Genomic DNA, 15,520 nt, shown 5'->3' with positions numbered 1-15,520 from the left:
ATATATAAAATAGACAAATAACAATGACCCTCACTCTAGGGTCTCCCAGCTCCCTAGGAGCCTCCAAGAAATCTTAGCACCCTACTAAGAATAGTTTGGAAGCCACTAGCCTTAATTTTCATCATGCTACTGCTGCTGCTAAGTCACTTCAGTCGTGTCCGACTCTGTGTGACCCCATAGACGGAAGCCCACCAGGCTCCCCCATCCCTGGGATTCTCCAGGCAAGAACACTGGAGTGGGTTGCCATTTCCTTCTCCAATGCATGAAAGTGAAAAGTGAAAGTGAAGTCGCTCAGTCATGTCTGAGTTGTAGCGACCCCATGGACTACAGCCTACCAGGCTCCTCCGTCCATGGGATTTTCCAGGCAAGAGTACTGGAGTGGCTTGCCATTGCCTTCTCCGAATTTTCATCATATTCTGTCACTATTCTTTTATCATATTTTTTCTAAGTTTTCCCTTTTAACATGGAATACCATATATTTCAGTCTATAAACATTTGAAAACTCCTCTACCATCACAGTTAGTCATGATTTTTCTGGATATTTCATCTCATGTTTTATTCAACCTCTTCCTGTTTCTTTTCCCTCATTTTTAAAATGAGGATTACAGCAGTACTTAACTTCTGTATTACCATATTTTATATAAATAATAGTACATAATATATAATATATAATTAAATATAATACAATTGATATATAATATATAATTAAATATATATATAATATTAATAGTACATAAGCATATTTTTATTATATAGCTGCATAATATAATACAATAAAATATACTTCTACTTAGTAGAAAGTCCTTGGACCAATAAGCAGTAGATAAAGCATTTGTTAAATATAAAAATAAACACCTAAGTAGAGTTGATACAATTTTATTAGTATGAAAGCAACATGTTGTTTTACAAAAGACCAAAGTATTATTTTCTATTTTGTTTCTAATTTTATTTTTTAGACTAGGCCATGTTTTATTTCCAAGGTCAAGTTAAGCCAATGTTGAGTTGAAGCATTCAGGAAATAACCCATCACAGAAATTTCATTTTCCATAAATGGACATTTCCAAAAGTCCAGAGGCTCAGCTCTATGTGGGAAGATATTTGTGGTTCCTTTCACCGTCACACTTGCCCCCAGGCAGTCTCATCTGCCACTTGTCAGGCACACTACGGAAGAGCTTGTTCTCATCAGTTTGGTCTGTCAGAACACTGAGGAGCTAAATATCCTCTCTAAACCCACCTGATTTCATTGCTTGCTCTATTTTCAGAACATTTATAACATGCTAAGTATGGCAGCAGCTCTGGGCCTTCAGAGACACCTCTGCTTTTAATTCTCTCTCCTACATTTTGTTGACTTTACGTCATTTAATGAGGACTAAGATCCTCATTGGTTTAACTCTTAGGGCAATTCCAAGGATCTTTTTCTTTGGAATGAGTAAGACGAAATAAAACAATTTGCATCAAAAATGTCTCAGTGGTTAGGAACCTAGAGAAACATGAGCACACACACACAAAAAATCATGAAAGTTACAGATCTAAGACCAGAACAAGGACAGGCGCCTGACTTCCATAAATGTCAAATTATCTTTTCTTCCTGCACTTTTGTCATAAGAGTATTTGTTCTATTTATCAGGCTATCTTAAGGAGTTCCTGGTATTTTGAAATGATTTTGAGTAGATGGAACTGCTGCTCAAATGATCCTTCATTTAATGACAAAAGCAGTTTAGGTGACAAAACTGAGATATTGAGGCATTCATAAATGAAATCAAAGTTCTACGTGAGAACACACAATGAACTGTCAAAATCTGAGATCTCACACCAAAATTATATTCCTGAAAGTTTTATAATGGGAACATTCATCTAGTATCCTGGGTATTTCAAATAGAAACCTTCCCACTTTCCCTATTCATTGAAGGGGTAAAAATACAGAAGCTTTTCAAAGCAATGAATCCTTCTACTTTAAGGTGCTAAAACACCATTTTTTTTAATAAGTGAAGTGAAGTGAATTCACTCAGTAGTGTCCGACTGTTTGCGACCCCATGAACTGTAGCCTGTCAGGCTCCTCTGTCCGTGGAATTTTCCAGGCAAGAATAGTGGAGTGGGTTGTCATTTCCTTCTCCAGGGGATCTTCCCGACCCAGGGATCAAACCCTGGTCTCTGGCATTGCAGACAGACGCTTTACCGTCTGAGCCACCAGGAAAAGCTATAAACAATTTTCAAAAAGACCTTGTTCCAGGTGACCTATCCATGGCTGAATTGCCAAACTTGGAAATCATAGAAAAAAAATTCTGAAACTAGATAGTCTAAACTGTATCTAAGGAGAAGTTCAAGGAAGGTGTACAAAATTTTTCTTACTATATTTTGTATGAAGTCATTATATGAAAATGCTAAAATTTTAGCTAATAATTTGAAGCGCACAACTTAGTTTTGAGTCTACAAATGCTTCCTAAGCACCACCTATGGGAAAGTCACTGTTCTAGACACTGAGCTAGACTTTGGGGAGGTCCAACAATGTACAAATCATTCTTAATATCCTTTTGTTAAGGAACACATAATCTAGTGAAGAAAATATTACAAACCCACAAATAACTATTATAGTTGTAACATCTAATGCTTACTAAGGACTATACATTATGCACTTTACCTATGTTAATACATTTAATCCTTACCACACTTATGAAGGAACCACTAATTGGTTAACACGTCTTGTCTAGAAACCATAGAACTATTAATGGTACAAATAAACCTGAGCCCAAGCAGCCTGGTCTGCGGGTCCATACTCTGAACTACTATCCGTCTCCTCTCTGTCAAAAAAATTCTGTTTCAAGTGTCAAATAAGAGTGAAAGAATGAAATGAAAATTAAGGAAGAAAACTACAATCGATGGCCCATATAGACATATTTCACCTGGGTTAATTTCCACTGAAGCAGGAATTTGCCTAAGGCCCACCAAAGTTAGCTTTTCCTTATACTTGTTGGTCAGGGTATTATATTTTGATCATCTCAGTCACGATAACAATTATATCCTATGTGTCATAGCTCATTTGGGCTGCTGCTGCTGCGTCACTTCAGTCGTGTCCGACTCTGCGTGACCCCATAGACAGAAGCCCACCAGGCTCCCCTGTCCCTGGGACTCTCCAGGCAAGAACACTGGAGTGGGTTGCCATTTCCTTCTCCAATGTGTGAAAGTGAAAAGTGAAAGTGAAGTCGCTCAGTCGTGTCTGACCCCTATCGACCCCACGGACTGCAGCCTACCAGGCTCCTCCATCCATGGGATTTTCTAGGCAAGAGTACTGGAGTGGCTTGCATTGCCTTCTCCATCATTTGGGCTACTCTAACGCAAATCCCATGGACTGGAAGGTTCATATATAAGAGATTTATTCCTCACAGTTCTGGAGGTTAGAAGTCTGAGATGAGGATGTTGGATGTTGGCTCTCTTCCTAATTGCAGGTGCGAAATGAAAATATCTCCTGCCATAACGAAAAACAAGAAATGTCACAGCCATCAGAGATTTCTGGGCTCCAAATGTGAATGAGGGCCCCCACAATTGCAATCCAGAAGATGTCACCATCCCCTACAGTGATTGATGAGGAGCTCAGAGAAATGCAAGAAGCAGTCATCTGCCACTCCTTAAGGTGAACACAGAAACAGGATTGGCCCCAGATAGTGAGGTGCATATGAAAGGAATGAATTCACTGAGCCCAGGCTTGCGTCTTCCCTACATTAGAGGGATAAATTCCTTAACTTGATAACTGATCTTTGATGTTCAGACTGCCTGCTCCCTTTGTTGCAAATTTGCATATAGCCTGACTCCGTCTCCCATCTCCTTGGAGCAGTTTTCTCAGAGCTACTGAGACACTGTCTCCTGGTCTCAGAGTCCTAAACATTCCCACCAAATAAAATAACTCTCGACTTTTAAGTTATGACTAATACTCAGTCAACACAGGCTTCTCATTGTACCCTCACATGGCTAGCTCCCAGGGGCCTCTCTTAAAGGAGCACTGATATCATTTATGGGGCTTCCATGGTGGCTCAGTGGTATAGAACCCACCTGCCAATGCAAGAGATGTGAGTTCGATCCCAGGGTCAGGAAGATCCCCTGAAGAAGGAAATGCAACCCACTCCAGTATTCTTGCCTGGAGAATTCCATGGAGAGAGGAGCCTGGGGGGCTGCAGTCCATGGGGTTGCAAGACAGTTGGGCATGACTTAGTGATTCAACAACAACAACAGTCCCATTTATGAAGACTCTGCCAAAGGCCTTACCTTCATCTTGGAGACTAGGTTTTCATTGTGTGAGTTTCAGGAGGGCATGCAAACATTTAGACCATAGCACCATGTCTCCATGGTAGTTCATTTTCACTTAAGCACAGAAATTATTATTTCCATTTTACAGGTGAAGAAACAAAGGTTGAAATAGTTTAAGTATTTTTCCAAAGCCCCACAATAACTAAGTTGCAAAGAAGAGATTCAAGGTGAATATAGAGTTGGACCTTAATGAGAAGTATTTCAATAAGTAGAAATACAGTGGAATTTTAGGCAAAGTTTGAATAAAGCAGAAAATTTCAAGAGCAGATAAAAACATGTAGGAGGAAGCCATAGGTAGCCTTGTTTCAGTTGGATATAGGAGTCATCAAGGAAATAAGATGCTGGTTTTTGTTTCGTGAAGGATATTCAAGAGAAAAATTCACAAGCAACAGGAGTTATGAGTATGGGGCTCAAGAGGGCTTTTACTGCTGACAATAAAAGACCGTTATGACCCAGATAACCACGATGGTGTGATCACCCACCTCGAGCCAGACATCCTGGAATGTGAAGTCAAGTAGGCCTTAGGAAGCATCACTACAAACAAAGCTAGTGGAGGTGATAGAATTCCGGTTGAGCTATTTCAAATCCTAAAAATGATGCTGTGAAAGTGCTGCACTCAATATACCAGCAAATCTGGAAAACTCAGCAGTGGCTGCAGGACTAGAGGTCAGTTTTCATTCCGATCCCAAAGAAAGGAAACACCAAAGAATGCTCAAACTACCCCACAATTACACTCATCTCACATGCTAGCAAAGTAATGCTCAAAATTCTCCAAACTAGGCTTCAAAAGTACTTGCACCATGAAATTCCAGATGTTCAAGCTGGATTTAGAAAAGGCAGAGGAACCAGAGATCAAATTGCCAACATTCGCTGGATCATCGAAAAAGCAAGAGAGTTTTAGAAAAACGTCTACTTCTATTTATTGAATACACCAAAGCCTTTGACTGTGTGGATCACAACAAACTGTGAGAAATTCTTCAAGAGATGGGAATACCAGACCACCTGACCTGCCTCCTGAGAAATCTGTATGTAGGTCAAGAAGCAACAGTTAGAACTGGACATGGAACAACAGACTGGTTCCAAATCAGGAAAGGAGTACATCAAGGCTATATATTGTCACCCTGCTTTTTTACTTATATGCAGAGTACATCATGTGAAATGCCGGGCTGGATGAAGCACAAGCTGGAATCAAGATTGCCGGGAGAAATATCAATAACCTCAGATATGCAGATGACACCACCCTTATGGCAGAAAGCAAAGAAGATCTAAAGAGCCTCTTGATTAAAGTGAAAGAGGAGAGTGAAAAGGTTGGCTTGAAGCTCAACATTCAGAAAACTAAGATCATGGCATCTGGTCCCATCACTTCATGGCAAATAGATAGGGAATCAATGGAAATAATGAGAGACTTAATTTTAGGGGCTCCAAAATCACTGCAGGTGGTGACTACAGGCATTAAATTAAAAGACGCTTGCCCCTTGGAAGAAAAGTCATGACCAACCTAGACAGCATATTAAAAAGCAGAGACATTACTTTGCCAACAAAGGTCCATCTAGTCAAAGCTATGGTTTCTCCAGTAGTCATGTACGGATGTGAGAGTTGGACTACGAAGAAAGCTGAGTGCTGAAGAATAGATGATTTTGAACTGTGGTGTTGGAGAAGGCTCTTGAGAGTTCCTTGGACTGCAAGGTGATCCAACCAGTCCATCCTAAAGGAAATCAGTCCTGAATATTCATTGGAAGGACTGATGCTAAAGCTGAAACTCCAATACTTTGGCCACCTGATGCAAAGAACTAACTCACTGGAAAAGACCCTGATGCTGGTAAAGATTGAAGGCAGGAGGAAAAGGGGATGACAGAGGATGAGATGGCTGGATGGCATCATCGACTCGATGGACATGAGTTTGAGTGAACTCCAGGAGTTGATGATGGACAGGGAAGCCTAGCATGCTGCTATCCATGGGGTCACAAAGAGTCAGACATGAGTGAGCAACTGAACTGAACTGAACTAAACTGAACTAAAAGACCAGGATCACTGAAGAAAGGATCAGTGCGACTGTGGGGGGGAGACAAAATCACTAATGGAGGGAGAGTAGATCTAGGGTTTCAGAGGGAGGCCAGGGGACATTTCTGTGGCCCAGACAGTAAAGAATCTGCCTGCAGTGTGGGAGATCCACATTTGATCCGTGGGTCAGGAAGATCCCTTGGAGAAGAAAATGGCAATCTACTTCAGTATTATTGCCTGGAGAATCACACGGACAGAAGAGCCTGGTGGTCTACAACCTATGGGGTTGCAGAGTCGGACACTACTGAGCAACTAACACTTTTCACTTTCACCCTTTCAGGGGACATGTCAACATTCAGAGTGGAGCAAAGAAGGGAAAACCATGACTGAAATGGAGGAGAAATTGTCAAAGGACAAGAAAATAAGATAGTGACATCCAAGAAGGCAGGAGTCAAACAGATTGCAAGGACTGTGTGGCCAAAATGTCAAGTTCTCTATTTTTAATTTATTTAAAAAGAAAAAAAACGCCAGGAATTTTTAAATAAATACCAAAAAAGTAAAATGTTTTTCGACATTTATCCTTTAAATGTCATTTACATAGGGTCTTATCATCTATCCTGGAAAACAATCTCATGAAACATTACAGAGAAGTGTATATGGACTGGAAGTTCTCCCTTGTGAGGAAAAAAATTGAAACAGCCTTATATTTACCAAAAATAATATGTAGATTTTATAGGAATACTAAACATGGTAACACTTTGTTTTCTCCAATATACATCTGGTATAAAGAGAACACTGTTTTCTTTAAAATGCAACATAAATCTTTATAATAGTAGGTCATGTGAACTGGATTTTAGTCGGCCAAAATCTAGTCATGGTATACATGCCAATGTGTGCATATTTTCAAGTCCCACATTCAAATAATTTTTCTCAAGTGAGTAGAAATCACCCTAGGGAAGAGACCTTTAGCCCATTCTTCTCAAAGTGTCTTATCAACAAAATGAGAACTTTGGGGGAAAAAATGCTTGGGGCCAGTTGTCTTTAGTTTCTTACCAGCTCACACAAGGTCACACATTCCATCATCCTTCCCTGGTTACTCAGAATGGTAAAGAATCTGCCTGCAATGCTGGAGACAGGTTCCATCTCTGGGTTGGGAAGATCCCCTGGAGAAGGGAATGGCTACCCACTCCAGTATTCTTGCCTGGAGAATTCCACAGATAGAAGAGCCAGGTGCGCTACAGTCCATGGGGTCACAAAGAGTCGGTCATGACTGAGCAACTAACACATTTAGCAATTTTAACACACATGTACAGATGGTAAAATAGCTCAGATGTTATGATTTTAAATAACAAGTTCAATAGAATGTACCAAAGGCAGGATTGAAGAATATCAACCACATTAAATGCACATCAAAATCTTCCTTTGTCCTTTGCAAACCCAAATACTATTCTCAAAAGGAGACTTTTCTCTTTTCCTACTTAAGCATCGTCTCCTTCCTCTCCCCTGACTCCGTTTTTCTGCTTTTGCTATTCTGTATAAAACCGAACATTATGTCACATTGATATTTCTTCCTCATGATAGCAACAGCTTTTCCTGGAGGGTCCTCAGCTAACCTGTTTCACCTGTGGTAGTCTTAGGTAAATCTCTGATTGGAATTTCTATTCCAATCTGAATGGATCCTTTCTCATCTTGCCCCTAGGCTCTGAGGTATATGGTACTGCTGTGTGTTCTGATGCTATTCAGTTGATAAGGCAGGCGCAGAGATTAGATGTGTTCTGAACTGTATTCATGGTCTCTCTTTTCAGTTGCCTAGGAGAAGGAAGAAATCTTTAGAAAAAATATTTCAGAAAATCTTTTCTGAATTGATATGTAGCGCATTCCTCCTTTTTTATACAAGGTGACAGTGTGTGAGATGTAAAGATGGGTTTGCTCAGGCAATTACCCCTTGTTGATAGCAGATTATTTCCTCTGGCAAACTCGCAAATAACTTGTTGGTGTATAAGTTACTGCTGTTCTGGGGATGTAGTAATTTACTCTCCTGCCTTTTTTATGAGCACATTTATTTTAATCAGTGGAGTTCAGAATAGCTCTTTTTCATCTAACTCCATGTCTTTTGGAGTTATGCACCTTCTAACATATAACGAAGGAAGGTCCTTTTGCACACACAGAAGAAAAGAGGCATGATATATTGCTGGAAAAAATGGTCTTCGCACAGGAAATCATATCCCATGATCTTTTTTTTTCATGTTAAAAGCACAACATTTATTCTCTACAGCTGTAACCCAAATTATTTTTCTGAGGAAAACAATGTCTCACCTCCCAGAGCAACTCGATATTATCTTTCATTCTGGGGACAGATAACACAGCGTAGCTACACATGTAGGATAACAGGAAACACGAAAGAATCCAGGCTGGTAAAACGGATACAACTTTAAAGAAATATTACTGCAGGTTATATGCTTCACACTGAAAGCCTATGGGATAGACACAAGTTGGAGAGTTTCATTTCCGTTACCATTTGAAAGATGAAAAAGGAAAGAGTCAAGAAATGTACAAGAGGACGTTTCCATAGCATATGGAACAAATATTTTAAATATTTTAACAAATATTTTATATTTTAAGATGCTCCACTTCTCCTAACTGTGCGTGCATGCATGCTAAATCACTTCAGTGCAGCCCTCCAGGCTCCTCTGTCCATGGGATTCTCCAGGCAAGAATACTGGAGTGGGTTGCCATGTCCTCCTCCAGAGAATCTTCCTGACTCAGGGCTCGAACCCATGACTCCTGTATTGCAGGCCGATTCTTTACCACTGAGCCAACAGGGAAGCCCCTCCTAAGTACAACCATTACCCATCTTCTCGTAGTACTCTTATTAATTCTAACAGAAGTATTGGGAAAGCAAGAATCATTTTCTAACATTAATCCCTGGCTGGCTAAGTCTAGAAGAACCCACATGCTTAATTTATGATGAAAGTTCAGTTCAAGATAAACAGGCGCCTCACGTATCCTTCCCTGGTCCATAGTAACAATGACAATATCAGGGACGTCACCACTCGGGTCCTTCCTGGGGAATGACAAAGGTTGCTTGGTGGAGACAAAGCTGGAACCAGGCATTCTGGACAGTATCTGCTGCTGATCACTTACGTTCTTGTTACGCTATTCTCCCAATCATAAAACACTAAGAAGCGACTACCCTCTCATTTGAGTATTGTTAAGAGGACAGAGGAAAACTAAGGATACAGAAGCATTTGGCTTCCTTGAAAATAAATGGAATGTATTTTGAAAGCATTACTTTCTTGTGCTTCTTCCACTGAAAGCTTTGATTAAGGTGAAAGCACAACATCACAAATTACTTTCTTGTTGAGAAAAAGTTGGGAAAGAGAAAAATGAAGAATTGCAAAAATATTTGGCAAGTAGTTCTGTGATTCTTTTCATACAAAACATAGCTGAGCCAGTCAGCAGTATACAGAAAGTCGCCCATGCAAATGTATAAAGCCAATTCCCTGTTGGTCCACATCTGTAGTAACATTTTTACGTAGAAAGTCACATGCATCAATGTGTTAAATACAATAATAATTAAACAGAACAGAGCAAATGTTTCATGGGTTTTGTTGTTGTTGCTGTTGAATAAGTAAAAATCCTCTTCCTAGCAGTACAGTTGCTTTCCCTAGCTTAGGTCTGTGGTCCTCAACGTCCAGAATCTAATGCCTGATGACCTGAGGTGGAGTTGATGCAATAATAATAGAAATAAAGTATACAATAAATGTGAGGCACTTGAATCATCCCAAAACCATCCCTCCTACCTGCAGCCCATGGGAAAATTGTCTTCCACGAAACTGGTCCCTGGTGTCAAAAAAGGTTGGGGAACACTGCCTTAGGTGATTGCAAGAAGTCAGCTCAAATCTATGCTGAGATAGGAATCCATGACATGTTGGGGCGGTGGGGGGTGTCTGTTCTTGAGGGTTCTCCTTTTTTTTTTTTTATTTTAAAAGTAGTGAATTTTCAAGTCTATTTTCTTAAAACTGTCGTCAAGTCTGGAAATACATACTAAACAGATGCTCAGTCAGTTTTCTTCCACATTTCTTTCTTGGTAGTTTCCCTCCATCAAGAAAAAGTAGAGAATGAAAGTTACATATACCAATATCGCATCAGTTCAGTTCAGTCGCTCAGTCGTGTCCGACTCTCCGCGACCCCATGAATCACAGCACGCCAGGCCTCCCTGTCCATCACCAACTCCCAGAGTTCACTCAAACTCATGTCCACAGAGTCGGTGATGCCATCCAGCCATCTCATTCTCGGTCGTCCCCTTCTCCTCCCACCCCCAATCCTTCCCAGCATCAGAGTCTTTTCCAGTGAGTCAACTCGACACATGAGGTGGCCAAAGTACTGAGTTTCAGATTTAGCATCAAATATCGCATACATACTAATAAATCAATAACTATGCTTGTGATTAACTTGCTCAGTAAACTAATATTGAATATAATACAACTCGAATCATGTAGCCTTTTCTGTTAATTCTGATGAATATAAACAATTCAAATTTTAATATAAACGCCACTCCTCTCTGTTGTTGTTCTTGTTTAGTCACTAAGCCACTGCTCTTATTTGACTGATATTCAAAAGTAATGAAATTAGTGAGAATAATTTTATTTTAGTGATATGATTGTTGAGTACTTTATCAATAAAAAGCACCATATAAGTCTCAAATAATTGAGTAACTGAATTATTTAGCATAGAAATTATGGGAGAATTAAAATTTCTGGGAGATTTTATTATGATTCCCTGACCAACTGAAGGTGAGAAAAGAGAAAGAACTCACCAAAAGGAAAACAGAAATTCTGCATAGAGAGCACAGGAAAAAATTAAATGGGATGGTTAAAATGCCACAAAAAAGCCACAAAGACTGATAATTTTATCAGGGATAACATTATCACATCTCATCTACTTAAAAATACAATGTAAAGAACACTCTAAAAATCACCTCTAAAAGTTGCTTCTTTCTTCCATTCTGGAATCCACTCTCATACCACTATTCTGAGTAGTTTTGCCAGCAGGAGACCTAATTTCTCAGGTATCTCAATTTAATCATTTAATCCCAACCCAACTATATATCAATAGAATATAACAGTTGTCAGTAACAGTAAAATATTGCTCCTGATAAACTTTTGAATGATATAAGTGACCACACAACTTTCTCATATTTAAGCATACTAGCTCCCACTCCAGTGTTCTTGCCTGGAGAATCCCAGGGACGGGGGAGCCTGGTGGGCTTACGTCTATGGGGTCACACAGAGTCGGACACGACTGAAGTGACTTAGCAGCAGCAGCAGCAGCAGCTTACTTAAGGAAGTTAAGAACACACTTAAGGAAGGTAGTTTTCTGTACGAATAAAAATTAGAGAAACTAAAAAAAAAAATACTTCTATTAATACTTTGCCAGCACTAATTTGGAATGCTTAATATTCCATAAAAATAACATTTAAATATCATGAGCTACACTATTATCTATTGAAAAGGCAAGTGAGTTTGGGAGCCAGTGGTGGAACAATTAATACATTACACATCTTGCATCCAAAGGTAACTTTTAGTAACAGAGACGAATGCGCCAGGGATCTTCTGTAAAAGGGATGTATTCAACAGAGCTTCACTCAGGGGGCTTAGGGATGAAGTACTAGTTGCTGCTATTGATGTTTTCCTTTCTGTTGTTTTTGACTAATAGTGCTGGGGAGTAATAGTCACTACAAGACCAGCTACAAGAGTCGCACACAACTGAGCAAGTAAACTGAACTGAACTTTCTCCATCTGCTGGAGGAAGGGAAACTTCATCGATGTAATGATGAACAGTATAGCCTCTGAAGCCAAGTGTCTTGGGTAAGAATTCCAGGGCTATCCCTTACCAGTTTGATGTTGTTGTTGTTCGGTTGCTAAGTCATGTCTGACTCTGTGCAACCCCATGAACTGCAGCATACCAGGCTTCCCTGTCCTTCACCATCTCCCCTGGAGTTTGCTCAAATTCATGCCCATTGACTCAGTGATGCCATCCAACCATCTCATCCTCTGTTGCCCCTTCTCCTCCTGCCCTCAATCTTTCCCAGCATCAGGGTCTTTACCAATGAGTTAGCTCTTCCCATCAGGAGGCAAAGTACTGGAGTTTCAGCTTCAGCATCAGTCCTTCCATTGAACATTCAGGACTGATTTCCTTTAGAATGGACTGGTTGGATCTCCTTGCCGTCCAAGGGATTCTCAAGAGTCTTCTCCAGGATCACAGAAAGCATCAATTCTTCAGCGCTCAGCTTTCTTTAGGATCCAGCTCTCACATCCATACATGACTATTGGAAAAACCATAGCCTTGACTAGATGGATCTTTGTCAGCAAAATGATGTCTCTGCTTTTTAGTATGCTGTCTACATTTGTCATAGCTTTCCTTATAAGGAGCAAACATCTCTTAATTTCATGGCTACTAGTTGTGGCATTGCGCAATTTGTGGAATATCTTAGCCTTGGTTACCACTTCAATAAAAAAAGAAAAAAAAAAAGAGGAGGAGGAAGAAGAGGTAGATGATATCTCTCCATCTATGAAAAATGAATAATAGCCACATCTGAAGATTAAATAATTATATATATAGAACCCTTAGAATAATGACCAATGGTAATTCCTCAACAGATCTTAGCTAACAATGCAAATGCAAAATTAAAGCAGGATACACAGTGGTCAATTGTGGGAGCAGCCATGATTTCCACTTTCAAAGAACTTGATATGATTTAGTTGAAGGGAGGCTGTCTTTGAAGAAAGCAGCGCAATATAGTGGAGTCAGAAAAAATGTGAGTTTTCATCTGTTGGTCCTGCCATTGCCATGCTGTGTGGCCTTGGGTAAGTCATTAACATCTGCGCACCTCATTATTCTCATCTAGAAAGGAACGAATTTCAATTTGCTGACTTCTGCGGTCTCTTCTAACTCTAAACATACACTTGTCTATGATACTTAGGGAATAATCTGGTAGTCATTGCACAGCTTATCTCATAAGAATGGCTCTTTTTTATGTGTTCATTTCTCTCTCAGAGGAGTCGGACAAGCAACCAAAGACATGTGAAAGGTGGAATATTGCAACGAAATAAATTAGGTCCCTAAAGGGAGTGTTGTGTGATTCTTATACTCTCAGAACTGCATGCGTGTGTTCCTATGCATCCGTACTAACAAATTACACGCACTAGAGAGTGGCATAGCTTACCTTGGTGCTCTGATCAAATAAATTCCCACCACATAGTGAATTTTTAAATTGAGGCATTTATTCTATTTCATTATAATGTGGAAAATTGTTTCTTTATACTCGGGTGACCAGAGGTAAATTGAAGATGTGTATACAAAGTGAAACTATTTCTCTAATAAAATCACTGACATGTTAAGAGGGTTCTCATTTTAGTTATTTATGCTGTTTCCTTTCATTTTTAAAGATGACACTATCCTTTATTACACATTCTGAATGTGTGCATTATATTTGTACAACATATTTTCTTTCCATGACCCATTAAAGTAGCATAATGCTTTCTACATTCATGCATCTCTTAGTCCATAACCTATAGTTTTAAATATTTTTGCATTCTCTCTCGGAGGGGGGAAAAAAATGAGTTTTGTAGTGAAGACAAAAATGTGGCCAATTATGTCATTTTTATCTCAGTTTCAACTTAGCATTATCCTAGGCTTAGTAGTAACAAATGATAAAATGACAAATAAATTCTGACATTCCCTGCATAATCTACATTCTTGGCCATCGAACCTTCATTTTACCAGCCTCTTAAGAAATGTTTTTCAGAAGAGAAAAAAAGAAAACCTCAAACATGACTGCCAATCTAACCCATTCCATTCTGTGTGTCATGCTGCTGAAGCGCACTTGGAATCTAGAAGCACCAAGTGCCACAATCCGTCTCCTTGTGACTCATGACACCAGATGACAAGTAAGCCTCTGTCCTCCAACAGCACCCAGAAACAGTGGCGGATCCGGGTGGGTGTTCGCAGCATTGTGAATAGCCCTAGTCGGGGGACGGAGGCTAAAGGCTAGGGTTTCCGGCACGTACCACCATGCTGACAGATGGCATGGACTTGGCCACAGTCCCAGGACCTTGGTCACCTAGTGAACTTCCCCTGACTCTGTGCTATGTCGACATCTCAGACATCCAGGGACACAGGCCTCACTTGTGAATCATTCTGCTAGAAGCTGCCTCTATGTGTGTTTTCTGAATGAACGCTCCTGAAACTATTTCGCCTAAGCCAAAGAAAGACTGTAGAGCACTTTGTCACATCATTACCGTGGGTTGTATCAACACAGAACATGTGCTTTATAATTTAGTCCTAATGAATTTTTTGACCCTTAAATCAATGAACCTATTATAGATTGAATAATAATATTTGCTTCCTGAGAGCATCTATGATATCAACAAGGTCGCAGTTTACTGTCATTTTTAATAGGGGGGAAAAAAAAACTTACTCAAGGGGCATTTAACATATTTTGACAAGGTGACCCACAATTATCCATTAACATTGTATTTGTCTAAGCCCTACTGCATTGATATGCAGGGACCATGTAATAGTTCATTGATGTCCCACTTGGGGGTGGAAAATAAGGCAAGTGGGACCTTTCCAAGGTCTTTCACAGCCAGAATGCATCTTGCTATTGCTGTATTGATTAAACATTTGGATAGTTAATCAGCACAGCTCAGCCCTTTTAACCTGCCATATACAGTATATTTAAAAAAAGAAAAAGAAAGAAATGTCTGGAAGAATAAGGATATATTTTTCTTATTTTCAAATGCAACAGAGAAAGCCTATCTTTACAGACAATAGGACTATAATAAAACATTATTGTGTTCAGTGTGGTCTTGAATTTAAAGATGTCTAGTCTTCTAGAATGTTCTTGCTTGATTTCATTTCTCAACATTTTGAGTGAATGAAACAGTCAGCTGTTTGCCAGCACCAAGTTATAGCCTTTACAATCATCTCTGTTCAGCGCAAGCTCGATTTCTTCTTCAGAGAGGATATTCACGAAATTTTAAACAAGCCAACGGGGAGTTTCCCATGTGGACTTGCAGCTTCAATTCTGCCCCCTCGGTCTGCTGTCCCATCACATGCACCAGTGTTCTGATACCCCTTCCCTGATATTCAGTCTCGTCATATACACATCTCATTTCCTCTGTCAAGTACATCAAGATACCTATATTCATTTTTC

This window comes from Moschus berezovskii, chromosome 8 (genome assembly GCF_049115385.1).
Source record: "Moschus berezovskii isolate FMDL1 chromosome 8, NW_MosBer_1.0, whole genome shotgun sequence".
In the NCBI taxonomy this organism is placed as follows: domain Eukaryota; kingdom Metazoa; phylum Chordata; class Mammalia; order Artiodactyla; family Moschidae; genus Moschus; species Moschus berezovskii.
This window is presented reverse-complemented; position numbering follows the sequence as displayed.